This window comes from Tamandua tetradactyla, chromosome 1 (genome assembly GCF_023851605.1).
Source record: "Tamandua tetradactyla isolate mTamTet1 chromosome 1, mTamTet1.pri, whole genome shotgun sequence".
NCBI classification, from domain to species: domain Eukaryota; kingdom Metazoa; phylum Chordata; class Mammalia; order Pilosa; family Myrmecophagidae; genus Tamandua; species Tamandua tetradactyla.
The window spans coordinates 15,946,903-15,962,197 of record NC_135327.1 but is presented as its reverse complement, the minus strand read 5'-3'; the positions used below and the strand labels follow the sequence as shown (position 1 = coordinate 15,962,197).

Genomic DNA, 15,295 nt, shown 5'->3' with positions numbered 1-15,295 from the left:
CTCCGAGAAGCTGTGAGACTTTGGGCAAGCTGCTTAACCTCTCTGAACCTCAGATTTTACCTGCAAAATAGAAATGCTAATGTGACACAATAGTTGTCTTCTTGTGAGGTCAAGAAAGAAAATGCCTGCAAAGTACTGAGCACAGTGCCTAGTACTGAGGAAGTACATAGCAAATGTTAGCTGCTGCTGTGCTTGCTGCCTAAGGGGGAGAGAGCTGGAATGACTAGAGACGGTCCAGGTTCCTTGCTCCCAGGATGTCAGTGGATTGGGTGGGTGTCTGGAGGGGTGTCAGTATTTCAATGACTGTTTGCCAAGTGCACGGCTCTGGTGGGAAACATGGGCTAAATCAAAGCAGGCTTTAGAGAAAAGTAGACCATCTCCTTAAAAACTGAATAGGCTTCAAGTGGACAGAGATTTTGAAGGGTGGGGAGGCAGGGAAAGTCTGCCCAGGGCCATCAGAGTCTATGGGGCACTCGGAACCAGAGCCAGGATTTGTCTGCTCGGGGTTATCACTTCCTTGGGGGCAGTCTCCCTGCTAGGGGTCGTGAAGAGGAGCCTGTCACTGAGTGTGCCGGGCGTCAGTCTGGCTGTTCTGGGCTCTCTGGACCCTTCCATGCCCTCCCAAGCTTCCCACACTTCATGACGTGGCTGTTGCCTTGCATAAGGGTGTGGTATTGTCGGGAGGTGTCTGCCTGCCTAGGGCCAGGGTGGGGGCTTGTCTGACAGCACCCAGTAAAGGCAGGACTACCACCTCTACTGCTGTCCTGGCAGTTTTTTCAAAGGGGGCATGAGTGCATGGGAACAGTCCAGGGAAAGAGGATTTGGGTTGATGGGCACCAGCTCCCTCCCCCCCGCACCCCCACACGCCTTTCCACACAGTCAGCCATTCATGCTCTCGAAGTGCCCAGCACTGTGCTGGTTGCCAGAGGGAAAGGAGCTACAAGCTGGACTCGGTCTCTTTCCTCGTGGAGTTTCCACCCAGCTGGGAGTCCCAATCCATGAGGGTAACAAATAAAGATATTATCTGATTGTGATAAGAGCTCCAAAGGAAATAAAAATGGTGCTGAGAGGAACTGTTCAGAGAGGATGGGGCTGGCATCTCTGGGCAGGTGACACAGGACAGGCAGGAAGCAATCAAGATCTGAGCTGGGAAGAGCAAATATGAAGACCCTGAGGTGGGAAAGTGGTCTATTGAGGGGGATACAAGGTAAATCTGGAGCCATCTGCGAGGTCTTTATGGGTCTTGGTGAACCCAGTTGAGTCTGAGGCAACAGCTTTGCTCACCCTGGAGGAGCCACGGGCATTACCGTATAAGGAGGTGTGGTGAAAGCACTGCAAGTGATTTTGTTTTCAATTAACATCAGCACTTCTGAATACTTATCTTATTATTGGTTTTATACTGGTCCTTAAGTCATCAAGAAAAGGCCTCTTCAGCATTCCCTTTTTATTGCTAACTTCCTTTCATGTCATGTTTCACAGTTCACAGAACCCTATTCCTGCTTCTCTTGTTGCTGGGGAAGGCTGGGTTGCAGTTATTATCACTATTTTTAGAGATGATGGAACAGAGAAGTGAAGCAGCTTGCCCAGAGTTACACAGCTTAATCAGGATTTGGAGTCCTGGTTCCCTGTTCTTTCTGTTCTGCCACACTGCCTGTTTAAAAACGCTGAAGCAGGAGCTTTGATTTCTTTTTAGCAAGGTTGCTGTTAATAGTTAAGTTTTGGTATAGAATGATACAATAGTAATTAAATTAGAGCAATGAGATTAAAATGACTTTGTATGCCCTACCCCCATTTTTTATAATGTCATAAAGTGTATTTATAGTAAATCTCTTTTTGGTTGTTGAAATTTTGTGCCTTTTATTTCCTCCATACAATCTTCCATCCAGCCCTTTTCCAAATTCTATGGCATTAACACCCCATTACTGCCCTGGTAGACTTCCAGTGTCTTCATTTTCTATTCAAGTTCTTTTATTTCTATTTCCTCAATCTCAGGAAAGAGATTACAGTCAAAGTATAAATCAGCCCCTGCTTGCAAATACATTTAACTGAAATCGGAAATTTAAAATCCATGCTTAAAATAGTTTTAAATATTTTATTCTGTGGCATTTATATTTGAAGTAAGACAGAGCACTTTGATAACTGGGACTCATCATAGGGAACTCTTCGGTGGACTCCTCACTAGCCCATTTTAAGGGGATATAGTTGAAAGGGAGGAAAAAGGTCTCTGAAGTTTAGGTAACTTGTATGGTGGTAAGTAACTCTCCGAGTTAGTACATACTCCAGATCTAAGTTTAGGGGGGGTTGTTTTTTATTTTAGTCCATAGTTTACTTTAAGGTTCTCTGTTTGTGTTGTGTAGTCCCATGTATTTTGTTTTTTAATTTTTATTCTTAGAACATATATACAGCCTAAACTAAATTTATGTGTGGCTGTGTTCCAGCAAAACGGATAAGGCCTCATCCTCTCCAGGGAGGGCTTTATGGACCGACGCAGCCTTGGCTCCAGAGTCCGTCGTGGCTTCGTGGAGCCTGGCTGCAGCCCCTCTGTTGAAGCAGGATAATGGGATGGTGATAGCTATGGATATTATCGTAAGACCCAAGCATAATTCACTGATTGCTCCTCACTCACTATAGGATTTGGGCCAAATCCTTCCTCCTTTCTTGGCTGGCTTCCTTGTTTGGGAATGGGACAATATTTACCTTTGTGTGTTATCTCCCAGAATCAGTGAGACAGATAATGGACATCTCTTTACTACCCTGAGAATTCTAGCAGTGTTCAGAAAGAATAGGGCTTCTGATCCCCATTTTATAGAAGAAGCAAATTTAAAATTAAAAAACCCATTTTACAGAAGTAAAGTGACTTGCCTAAGGTCACACAGCACTTATGTGACAAAATTGGGTTGAAAACCAGCAGGCTTCAGTCTGCTACTCATAGGTATTTAGAGTTCCTTGTTGGTCAGTCTTTTGAAAGATAGTTGACTATGAAGCAAATGATTGCTTTTTTATCTTACTGGATTTAAAACTTTGCTTAAGAAGCTCCAGTGTCTATGGGTCTACAAGGAAGAGTAGAGGGTGGAGGTTTTGATGGGTAATCAGAACAGTGATTATCATGAAATAGAGTTGTAAAGCATTTCCACAGAAATAATTTTGTCCAGGGTCAAAAGGATTGCATTTAGCAGTTACTCCAGCACTGGGACCATGGTAGTCTTTTCCACTGAGTCTGGATGCAGCTTCAGAATCCTTCTCAGCACAGGCAGGCACTACCAGTCAACCTGAAGAGGCATACCCTGACCTAGTGCAGTGCCCTGCTTTTACAGATGGGGCAGTCCTGGGAGTGAAAGGGACTACTGGAGGGGCAAGTGATGTCACAGGTCTCTTTGTGGGAGCAGAAAAGGGTCTGACAGGACAGTCTGAAGCTGGGGAGGTGAGTGTGCTTGCAAACATCAAGGCCCATCAGCTCTGAGAGGATAGAAGTTATTGAGGTAAAATCTGCTTTTTTTCTGGTGCCCCTTGGGATGCCGGTTTGGGTATGGGGTCTCAGGAAAGAGCACTGTAGTCACATTCCACTGGGAGGAGGGGGGAGGGGACACGTCTGTCTTTCTGTGGTAGCTTCTAAGCCTTGTAGAAATAAGTGCATCATCTTGCTGAAATGAGCTTTTATTTTTATTACCCATGAGACCGGATGCTATGAAGTTTAGATTCCAGAGATTGAAACATGCAGAATTTCCACTCATTTAGCAGACAGAACATGAGTAAATCCCTCAGTCTCTCTGAATGTCTGTTTGTTCAGCAGCCCAAGAGGAGGTGGTGAAAACATTCCTGGCAGGATTGTTTGTTGTGGGTGTCAAATAAGATGTAGGCGTGAGGTCCACGGTGGCCATCACACCTCTGTGAGTGAGGGAAAAGTCTCTCCAAGGGACTTGGTGGCATTAGCCATTGTGATAGCCACTGATTTCTAAGCAGGTAAATATCTCATAACTGTGATTATTAGCCACTGATACTTAGGCAGTTCTTAATGTGTGCCTTAAAGTGCGCCACTGTGGGGCAGGGTTCAGTGGGCGGGTTGGCAGCCTTCCTATTGGTAGGTGTTCTTTCAAAGAGATCTTCTTGAATGTCATCATTTGTGCTTTCAGAGGTAGTTGGGAGGAAAACTGAGTAAGAGGGGGATGGATATGAGGGGGAAGCATGTCACCAAGACTTGTTGCAGTGCCTCTGTCTTCTGTTTTATAAGTCTCCCATTACAGACTTGCATTGCTTTACTTGCTGCATCCTCAAGGTCCGCCAGGGGAGACCTACAGACATGCACCACTGTGTAGGCAAAGTCAGAGATGGGTCCTGCCTCATAAGCATCAGCAGACATTCGCTGGGCACCTCTTCTGTGCCAGGGATAAGAACCACGTGGTCCTGCTTTAGAGAGGAGGAATTAATGAGGAAGAAGAGTATTCCAGGCAGGAAGCAGCTGGCACCAAGACCTGGAGGCTGAGAGCTGGGGTTATTGGCATGAAGAAGGTGGCAGACATAGTTAGAGGGGTGCTTGGCCAGTGGCCACTGTACTAAAATAGAATCGTGGTGGTGCGAGCATGGCATAGAGGGTGTGGACAGTTGTGGGTCCTCAGCAGGGCACTGAACCTCCCTGAACTGAGCCCGTTGGAGAAGATAGGACCCCTCACCTCTGCCCCAGGCCAGAAATCCCCAGGCTCTGGCCTTGGAGCCCCTTGCTTAGGAGATGTGTGGTCCTACAAGCTATTGTAATGACATTTGGTTACCTGCCTTGTGCAGCTTAGGACCACAAAGCCCCTTCTCACCTTTCTTCTCAAGAGACTCTCACAGCAGTCCTAGGGCAGTGGGCAGGGCAAGCCACTACTATCCTTTTGTTTCAGATGGGAGAGATTGAGACCAGGGAGCCTGAGTCATACGGTAATGAGTGCTGAAACCAGTGCAAATTCTAGGACTCCTGACTGGCAGGCCAATTCTGTATCTTGTGAGCAGGCATTTGGATAGGGGAGTGGGAGGGCAAATGTCAGCTGACCTTATGTTCTGAGGATGGATTTATCATCTCAGGTAAGGGCTCTTGTGCTGACAGACCTCCTAGACCAAGGCGTTTTAAGCCCTGACTCTGCTGTCTGAGGTCCTGACATTAGTCCGCAGCCTCATTTCCCCTGTGCAGCTGAACTAAGCTCTGTGAACATTCTTCTTCTGTCCTTTTCTGCCTGTTGATAGCCATTCTCTGAAGGAAAAAAAAAATTGAACTCTGAATGTCACATAAAAAGAAATGATGTCTCATAACAGCTGGAAGTGGGCGTGAAGTAGGAGGTAAGGAATGGGCATCTCAGGCTGGGAAGGAATCTTAAAGGTCACACCCATGAGGGCTGGAATGCCCTCTCCATTGCACTGTGTCTACTTAGCTGACCACCTCCTAGGTCTCTGTTCCATCTTTGGTCAGCTCTGCTTCTTAGAAAACTGCAGAATCTGCTTCTCCTAATCACCTTTCCCCTGCCCCTTTCCCTGTCTGGTTGTATTGTGACGTCTTGAGCCAGAGATATATGGCAGTCTGTTGGGTATTTGAGGATGGCAGTTGTGCCTTTCTGAATTGTCTCTTTTTCAGGCTGCCATCCCGGTCTCTCCAAGCCATCTCTCACATTAGACTGAGCATGACTTAATGGAGCACATGTGTCACACACCCCTTTTGTGGCAGGCATCACTGATCAGTCATAGCACTCTCTCTCAGGCCATGGTCCCTGTGGCGCCGACCGGTCACTAGAGGGAACATTTATTTGCCACTTGCACTTTATTGTGAGTTTCTTGAAGATAAGGACTTCTCATCCTGGATTCCTGGCACCCAGCCCGCAGCCTGACACATAGCTGCCCCTCTATAAAAAAACGTTTGTTATTGTTGGGATGGATTTGAGACTTCCTCCCACGCAGACTGCCCTCGCCTCAGCAGGCTCCACTTTGGCAGTGTCAGACTGCCCAGAATCACCTTCAGCACCCAGGATCTTCTCTAGAGTTCAGAGAGTCCCCTTCCTTCACTGGGCCTGTGCCTTTCCCCTGTTAATGCAGCCTCAGGCTGTGTGTGGTCACCTGGGGTCACCAAGGCATTTTTTCATATACGATGCTTTCCCTATGTAATTATCTTATTTGGGATCCTAAACTCAGGATCTTAAGATATCGTCTTAGGACAGGACCTGTCTCTCTTCCTTGTGTCTCTGTCCCTTCTGCCCAGCCAAGGGCCTGTCTGGCACCATGTAAGCAGCATTGCCTGCGCTGACCTGAGCTGAACTCCGTTTTCCCAATTCAGCTCTGCCCTGGTAGTTTCATCCCATCTCTTGGCTGCCCAGCATTCTTGGCTCCTGATTCTGTCACCTGATATGCCACCTGTCACTCCAGGCACAGTGAATGAGTCTGTTAACACCATCTTTCTATTCTGAGATCCGCTTGGTCATTCACAATGAAGGAAGAGACCAGCAGATGAGGTATGCTGGGCCTGGCTGTGTCTGGCTTCATGCCCTGGACACTAGGGCCTGCGATAGCTTATAAAATGCCAGGCCTTTGTAACCCTTCACCAGGGTTCGGTGCCAGCCTCCCAGATGTGAGGGTAGTTTTTTGAGGCTTTTTCTAAGTAGCAGTTTCCAGACTGGACTCATGGGTTGAAAAGGCAACAATAGAGAGCCGCGTGCTAGAACTAGTATTTGTAAACCAAAGTGTGTTTGAAAGGCCCAGTCTTGCATTCTTTTCCCTCACCTTCATCCCAGGCCAGACGGCCTGTGAGTGCCAGGTTTTGCATTGAGCTGGAACCATAGTACCTCTAGCCACAAAATCCTGCCCATCCTCATGGTTATAGCAGTGATACACAATGAGAAAGTTGTGATTTAGTAACTCCAGCTTGGGAGCCAGCATCTCTTTAAAGCTCCACCTCCCAGGAGGTGGCAGTAATAAAATGTCCTGGGAGTGGGGCAGACTTTTCAGGTGGGTCTCTGAAGATAAATAGGATGATGTCTATGGCAGATATCAGCACAGGATGGGCAGTGGGAGAACGCTGCCTGACAGGTTGCTTACTGGATGTAGTGGTAGAAATGATATTGGGAAACAACATGTTATTTGGGGGCCTCTGGTCAGGGGTTGGAGAAGGTGAGTGGGGCTCAACCACTGGTGTGTGCCTCCCTGAGTGTCTGGAGCTGGTGGTCTCCACACTAGGGAACCTGAAGGTAGCTCTGTTCCTCGGTTGGGGCGGGGGGGCAGACCCCCACACTCAAAGCCGCAGATAAGCATTTCAGCTCAGGCACATCCACTCTACCTGATCCTCATTTTGAATCCCTTTGCTTCTTTGATCTTTGTTTCCTCATTTATACTTTGAGGAGGTTGAATGAGTCTAGTGGTTCTCAAAGTAGCATCTGGGAATTCCGAAAAAAAAAAAAAAATGGAGCTTCTCTGAGGGACATGGTGGGGTGGGGGGGGAGTCCAGAAGCCCTCCCCAGGCTCCTACTGGCATCCCTGGAAACCGGTTTGAAAATCACTAGAATTACTATCTCCTGGGGTACCTTCCTCTGCCATGCACGGGGCTCTGGTCCCCCAGACACCACGCCCCTGCCATCATGGCCAGCAGAGCCAGGGGCTCCCACCTTCTGGCCCACTTAGAGGAAATAGTCTAACTATATTTGAGGACCCCACGAAGGGGTCCATTTAGGCCCGGGCAACCTGCAGTGGCTCTGGAGTCAGAAAGTGTGGGTTCACATCCCAGCTTTTCCATCCGTAGGCTTTGCAGCCTTTTCTGAGTGTCAGTGTTGGCTTTTTGAAATGGGGGTGATAGACCTGGTGAGGAGTCAGTGAGCCGATACATATAAATCCAGGCCAGCTCCCTCAGTCCATGGGCGTGCTATAGAGCTTGTGAAGTCCCTGATCAGCACCTTTCCACCCCCTGAGAACCGCCTGGCCTGAGCTGTGGGTTCACCCAGAGGGCAGTGATCAAAACCTCTATCCCCGGTCCCTCCAGCCAGAACATGCCAGGGCAAACCCTTGATCCCAACTGGGGTGAAACAGCTTCTCCTAAAGAGCAGCTGTCTTTAGGCTGAGAAGGGAGGGTTGTCTTGGCAACCAAGCAGGTCCCTCTCAGGCAGCTGCTCCAGGCCCATGAAGGGGGGCGGCCTTCTCCTCTCTGGATGGGCTCTCCTGCCACCTGAGCCCTGGTGCCAGGAGGCTGAAACCAGACCTGGCCTGCCAACCAGAAGGGGTTTTCTTTGCTTTCACCCAGCCAGACCTCAGACACCACCGGAAGTGCCTCCTCCCTGCCTCCGTCTCAAGGTTCCCATGGGGCTTCTGCCTCTGCTAGACGAAGGCTGTGGTAGATAGGCTTCCTAGGGAGCAGAGCGGCAGGGGCTGGAGCTGCCGAAAGAGCAGGGAGGTCTAAGGGTGGTTGCTCCTGCAGTTATAGACATGTAAACTGCAGGCCACATTAGCTGATGGACATTCCTCACAGTGTTTCTTGAAGCTTTAGCTACATTTGAAAATTCAAAGGTTTTATCTTTTTTTTTAAAAAAATCCTTATTTCTGGCTACTTTGACAATATTGTGCCCAGGTCTCCACAAGGCAGCTTTGAGCCAGAGAGGTTAGAGGCCTAGTTCCTTGCAGACGGTTGAGCTTGTGACCCCCATTACAGGCCAGCCCACTTAGTTTACAGCTGGGAAAACTAGGGCCCAGAAAGGACTCAGGCCTCATGCAGGGTGCACAGCCCACCATGCCCAATGCCAGGAATAGAACTCGGCCTCCCTCCCTCACATAGCTTTCCCCAGTGCAACTCTTAAAAGTAAAAGGCCTGGACTCTCATCTTTAAAGCATCAAGGTGACTGCCTCCCCTCCCAGGGCTGTGGCTGGATAAAACAGCACCTGGCTCAGGCCTCGCTCAGTAATAATTCTTTTAACTCTACTCAGGATTTACTTTGCTTGGAAAACATTACCAGATTGCTGGAAGCATTGACTACTTTCTCTGCTCAACTATTTCTCAAGGGAAATGATTGTTTTTCAGTTTCTCATATGCATTGCTTAGGGTTTGCTGCACTCTCATTCCCACAGCCTTGCCACCCAACTTCAGAGTTTCTCAAGGCTCTCCCTGCAGATGGGTCTCTGGTGGTGTGGGTGTGGGGCTGCCTGAAGAGAACTCAAAGCCCTGGGCTGGGACATTAGATCCTACTTCAGAGTCAGGATTAAATCATTCTGCTTCTCTGAATTTCAGTTTTCCAAACTGTCAAATGGCGATTTGTTCATTCATTCAGTGAATATCTACTGACCCCAGCCATGTATTAGACCTGAGGCTGAGAAAGCATCATGATTTTATAAGGTACTCAAGTCCCCACTCTCAGTATTTGTTAAATACTCAGGATCCTTGTCTGGTGGGAAAGAGGCAAAAGAGAAGTGAACTAATACGTTGATCAGTGCTTGAATTGAAAAAAACAAGGTTCTTAAAGAATAACAGCATTTGACAGGGTGGTCAAGGAAGACATGACACTTGCACTAGTGCCTGAAATTAAGATGAGAAGATACAGGCATGCAAGCTGGAGGGTGAGGTCCCTTTCAGACAGAACAGTAGGTTCAAAGGCCCCAAGGTGGGAGCATGCTTATGATACTAAAGAAACAACAATGATGCTGGTATGGCTGGAACAAAATGGGCAAGGTGAAATAGGAATCGAGCTGGGAAGAGGGTGGGTAGAGGGTTGTTCGTATGGAGCTCATGGGCCAAGGTGAGCTATGTGGATTTTTATATTCTGCATGGAATGAGACCTTTGAAAGTTTTAGAAAGGGGAGGAAGTAATCCAATTTGTACTTTTCTTTTTAGGAAGCTTTTGAATGACTAATTCAATTTCTTTACTTGTGATTGGTTTGTTGAGGTCATCTATTTCTTCTTGAGTCAGAGTTGGTTGTTCATGTCTTTCCAGCAACCCGTCCATTTCATCTAAGTTGTTCTATTTATTAGCGTAAAGTTGTTCATAGTATCCTGTTATTACCTCCTTTATTTCTGTGAGGTCAGTGATTATGTCTCCTCTTCCATTTCTGATCTTATTTATTTGCATCCTCTCTCTTCTTCTTTTTGTCAGTCTTGCTAAGGGCCCATCAATCTTATTGATTTTCTCATAGAACCAACTTCTGGTCTTATTGATTTTCTCTATTGTTTTCATGTTTTCAATTTCATTTATTTCTGCTCTAATCTTTGTTATTTCTTTCCTTTTGCTTGCTTTGGGATTAGTTTGCTGTTCTTTCTCCAGTTCTTCTAAGTGGACAGTTAATTCCTGCATTTTTGCCTTTTCTTCTTTTCTGATAAAGGCATTTAGGGCAATAAATTTCCCTCTTAGCACTGCCTTTGCTGCATCCCATAAGTTTTGATATGTTGTGTTTTCATTTTCATTCACCTCGAGGTATTTACTAATTTCTCTTGGAATTTCTTCTTTGACCCACTTGTTGTTTAAGAGTGTGTTGTTGAGCCTCCACGTATTTGTGAATTTTCTGGCACTCCACCTATTATTGATTTCCAACTTCATTCCTTTATGATCCAAGAAAGTGTTGTGTATGATTTTAATCTTTTTAAATTTGTTAAGACTTGCTTTGTGACCCAGCATATGGTCTATCTTTGAGAATGATCCATGAGCACTTGAAAAAAAGGTGTATCCTGCTGTTGTGGGATGTAATGTCCTATAAATGTCTGTTAAGTCTAGCTCCTTTATAGTAATATTCAGATTCTCTATTTCTTTATTGATCCTCTGTCTATATGTTCTGTCCATTGATGAGAGTGGTGAATTGAAGTCTCCAACTATTATGGTATATGTTTCTATTTCCCTTTTCAGTGTTTGCAGTGTATTCCTCATGTATTTTGGGGCATTCTGGTTCGGTGCGTAAATATTTATGATTGTTATGTCTTCTTGTTTAATTGTTCCTTTTATTAGTATATAGTGTCCTTCTTTGTCTCTTTTAACTGTTTTACATTTGAAGTCTAATTTGTTGGATATTAGTATAGCCACTCCTGCTCTTTTCTGGTTGTTATTTGCATGAAATATCTTTTCCCAACCTTTCACTTTCAACCTATATTTATCTTTGGGTCTAAGATGTGTTTCCTGTAGACAGCATATAGAAGGATCCTGTTTTTTAATCCATTCTGCCAGTCTATGTCTTTTGATTGGGGAATTCAGTCCATTAACATTTAGTGTTATTACTGTTTGGATAATATTTTCCTCTACCATTTTGCCTTTTGTATTATATATATCATATCTGACTTTCCTTCTTTCTACACTCTTCTCCGTACCTCTCTCTTCTGTCTTTTCGTATCTGACTCTAGTGCTCCCTTTAGTATTTCTTGCAGAGCTGGTCTCTTGGTCACAAATTCTCTCAGTGACTTTTTGTCTGAGAATGTTTTAATTTCTCCCTCATTTTTGAAGGACAATTTTGCTGGATATAGGAGTCTTGGTTGGCAGTTTTTCTCTTTTAGTAACTTAAATATATCATCCCACTGTCTTCTAGCTTCCATGGTTTCTGCTGAGAAATCTACACATAGTCTTATTGAGTTTCCCTTGTATGTGATGGATTGCTTCTCTCTTGCTGCTTTCAAGATCCTCTCTTTCTCTTTGACCTCTGACATTCTAACTAGTAAGTGTCTTGGAGAACGCCTATTTGGGTCTAATCTCTTTGGGGTGCGCTGCACTTCTTGGATCTGTAATTTTAGGTCTTTCATAAGAGTTGGGAAATTTTCAGTGATAATTTCTTCCATTAGTTTTTCTCCTCCTTTTCCCTTCTCTTCTCCTTCTGGGACACCCACAACACGTATATTTGTGCGGTTCATATTGTCCTTGAGTTCCCTTTACCCTGTTCAAAGTTTTCCGTTCTTTTCCGGATAGTTTCTGTTTCTTTTTGGAATTCAGATGTTCCATCCTCCAAATCACTAATTCTATCTTCTGTCTCTTTAAATCTGTCATTGTAGGTATCCATTGTTTTTTCCATCTTTTCTACTTTATCCTTCACTTCCATAAGCTCTGTGATTTGTTTTTTCAGTTTTTCTATTTCTTCTTTTTGTTCAGCCCATGTCTTCTTCATGTCCTCCCTCAATTTATCGATTTCGTTTTTGAAGAGGTTTTCCATTTCTGTTCGTATATTCAGCATTAGTTGTTTCAGCTCCTGTATCTCATTTGAACTATTGGTTTGTTCCTTTGACTGGGCCATATTTTCAATTTTCTGAGCGTGATCCGTTATCTTCTGCTGGCATCTGGGCATTTAGTCAGATTTCCCTGGGTGTTGGACCCCACAGGTTGAAAAATTTTCTGTGAAATCTCTGGGTTCTGTTTTTCTTATCCTGCCCAGTAGGTGGCACTCGTGGCACACGTTTGTCTACGGGTTCCACCAGTAAAAGTTGCTGTGGGTCCTTTAACTTTGGAAAACTCTCGCCGAGGGGAAGGTTCGGCAGCCGAAGCGGTTTGGAAGAGTGCCAGCTGGCCCAGGGGTCCGAACGTGGGGAGGGTGGCGACCCCTGGGGAGGGTGGCCGCCGCAGCCTGGGAGAGCGCTCGACCGAATTTCCTAGTCGGCCCGGGGCGCCAAGCGTGGCGGGAGGGCGCCAGCTGCCGCAGCCCAGGAGAGTGCACTGTTCCTAGCCGGACCGGGGAGTCACGTGTTTGGAAGGGACCCCCTGGTCACAGTTCTCCGCAGTCTGGGGATTTCCGACCCAACTCTCTCAGTTGGTCCGGGGGCCCTCGCATGGTGGGGACGCCAGCCGCCGCGGCCCAAGGGGACCGCCTGCCCAATTCTGCCAGCTGGCCTGGGAAGGAGGAAGGGAGGGACTCCGGCCGCTTGCCGTCCCGCCCGGGAAAGCCCGCGCCCCTCGGCGATCTCACCGGAGCTGGTTCTCCCAGACAGTCAGCCGTTCCAGGATGGGGTACGCCGTCCCTTTGATCTCCGTCGTGGCTCCGGGAGCTGCTCTCTATCGTCTCCACTCCCCCAGTAGCTGTTCTGGAGGAGGAAAGGTGAGGGTGGCAAGGCTGTCGAGGCCGGTGGCGGAGGAGCCGGTGAAGGCGGAAGAGGACACGGTGGTGGTTGGAGAGCCGCTGGAGCAGGAGGAGAAAGGGAAGGATAAGATGGCGGATGGAGCGCCGCCGGAGCAGAAGGGGGAAGAGGGAGAGGAGGGCGGGCTGGCTGGTGGGGCGTGAGTGCCGCACCGGCCCAATTTGTACTTTAAAAATCCTTTTGGCTGCTTGCTGCTATTTGGAGAGCAGTTGTGGGTGGGTTGGGCCACAGACAGAGCAGGAAGACTGGGCCTGAGTGTCGGGGAGTGGAAGCCTAGACTAGGCTATTGGATATGAAAAAAAAAAAAGAGGGTCTCTGTACTTTTGGGTGGAGAGAGAAGCTGTAGATGGGGTTGGAGTAGAGAAGAGGCTTCTGGAGTGTGTAAATGAATGCCTGGAGTCCCCTCTCTATAGAGCAAGGCTGGTGAGGGGAGGTTCATTCTGGACATGCTCAGCTTGAGATGACCTAGACACCTCCAAGTAGACATAGATGCCTAGTGCACTGGGGCTACTGAGATGGGAGGTGACGTGCCCTTCCAACTGCTGTCCCAGCCTGTGTGCCGTGAAATCCTCTGATCACGGGCTGATTGTGCTGCTGCAGGCAGGTGGCCATGTTCCCATTTCCTGAGCAACGCTGGGAAGCCGAGGAGCCTGTGTGAGAGGCAGCACCCCTCTCCTGGGTCTTCTTGCCTCGGTCCCCATTGTCAGTCCATCAACTTAACTACTTAAATTCTACTTTGCCAATCCCTGCCCTGTTCAGCATCCATCTCCCTACACCCTACCCCTTTCCTCACAGAGGATTCCTTCACCTGAAGGCCTACGTCTGCTTGCCACTCAGTGACTCTGGCCCATCCTTGCAGACCATTCAACCTCCGTGTCTCCCATCACTCTGGATGAAGTAATGACTTCCTCCTTCATCCAGAAACCATGGTACCAGCAGTTACATGGACCCACCCCAGGATTACAAAGCACCTTCCCACCCATCAGCTCCTTGGCTTCTACCCAGAGCACACTGAGTCCCACACCCCCTTTTATGGTAGAAGCAATTGATATGCCGAGGCTGCTGCCTCCACGTGACCCTCACAAAGTCTGTGCAGTGGAGGGTGTATAGGGTACTGTCACGCAGCCTGGTTTCAAGCCCCAGCCCCAACTCACTGAGAGATGAGCCAAGGGTGAGTCACTACATCTCTCTGAGCTTCATCTGTAAAATGGGACAACAACAGTACCTACCTTACTCATACTGGTTTTGAGGACTCAGTCAGCTAAAGTATAGGCAGGGTTCAGCTCAGGCCTGGCCCTGTCTGTGCTCGCTCAGATCAGCTGAGCCATCAGAGTCAGTGGCGGCAGCAGTGTGTCCCGGCTTCTGGGCAGTCCCGGCTCCGAAGGCAGGGTCAGGACTCGCTCAGCTTCATGACTCTTTCTCTACCAGTATGGCGCCCTTGTAACCTCCTGACTTCTGTGGACTTTGGGGGTCTGAGGAAGGTGCAGATTCTTGAGATCTTGAGCATCCCACTGAAGGATTTATTCCAAGTCACCAGGGTAGGGTGTAGCACCATTGAAGTTTCAAACAAAGCAGTGATGTGGTCAGATTTCTCAGGTGGCTTGTGTAGAGGGGGGACCGGAAGGGCAGGGAGGGGTCTAGGGAAGACCGACTATAGTTTAGGAGAAAGGAAAGATGGGAGAGGCAGCTGGGAAGTGTCTGGTTGTGGGAAGCAGGGGAAGATCCCCAGAAGGATTTGGGGAGGATGTTGGGGTGAGAGGTGCTGCCAGTCCTTTTTGCTAGTGTTTGAAGTTGAAGTTCAGGGTTGCTGATCCTTAGGGCAGGATCAGCAGGGAGGTGGCTCCCAAAATGAAACAGAGAGGGGGAAAGGGGTGATCACATGGGCTATTGGTAAGGAGGTTCCTCTGAGAGGACAGTCTGTCCCTGATCTTGACCTCGCTGCTTGGAATTCTCTAAGGTTTTGGGAAAAAAAACAGGGAAGGAGGGAGGCATTTGGGGCTGGGTAGAGGAGCCTTTGAGTTCTGCTTTTACCATGGCAAGCATGAATTGCCCAATTTAACTGTGTGGTTGAACAGGTTACTCGTGAGGGAGGGTAATGGGATGTTAGAAGCCCTCACCACTTCCTCTCACAAGCCCTTTCCCAAGCCCCATCCAGGGAGATTGAGAGGTCCTGGCTTTGTTTGAAGCCGTCTCTGCCCACCCACTCATGTGGGACCTGATCACGGCCTCTTCTGTAAAGCCTCCTGCCCTGGCTCGCACACTGTCTAT

At 47.7% G+C, this 15,295-nt stretch overlaps 1 protein-coding gene across 6 annotated transcripts in view; it reads left to right on the top strand.

Annotated features, from left to right (window-relative positions):
• DLGAP4 (DLG associated protein 4) overlaps positions 1-15,295 on the top strand; it is a 173,586-nt gene that overhangs the window by 114,866 nt on the left and 43,425 nt on the right. The gene's annotated exons all lie outside the window — the stretch shown is intronic.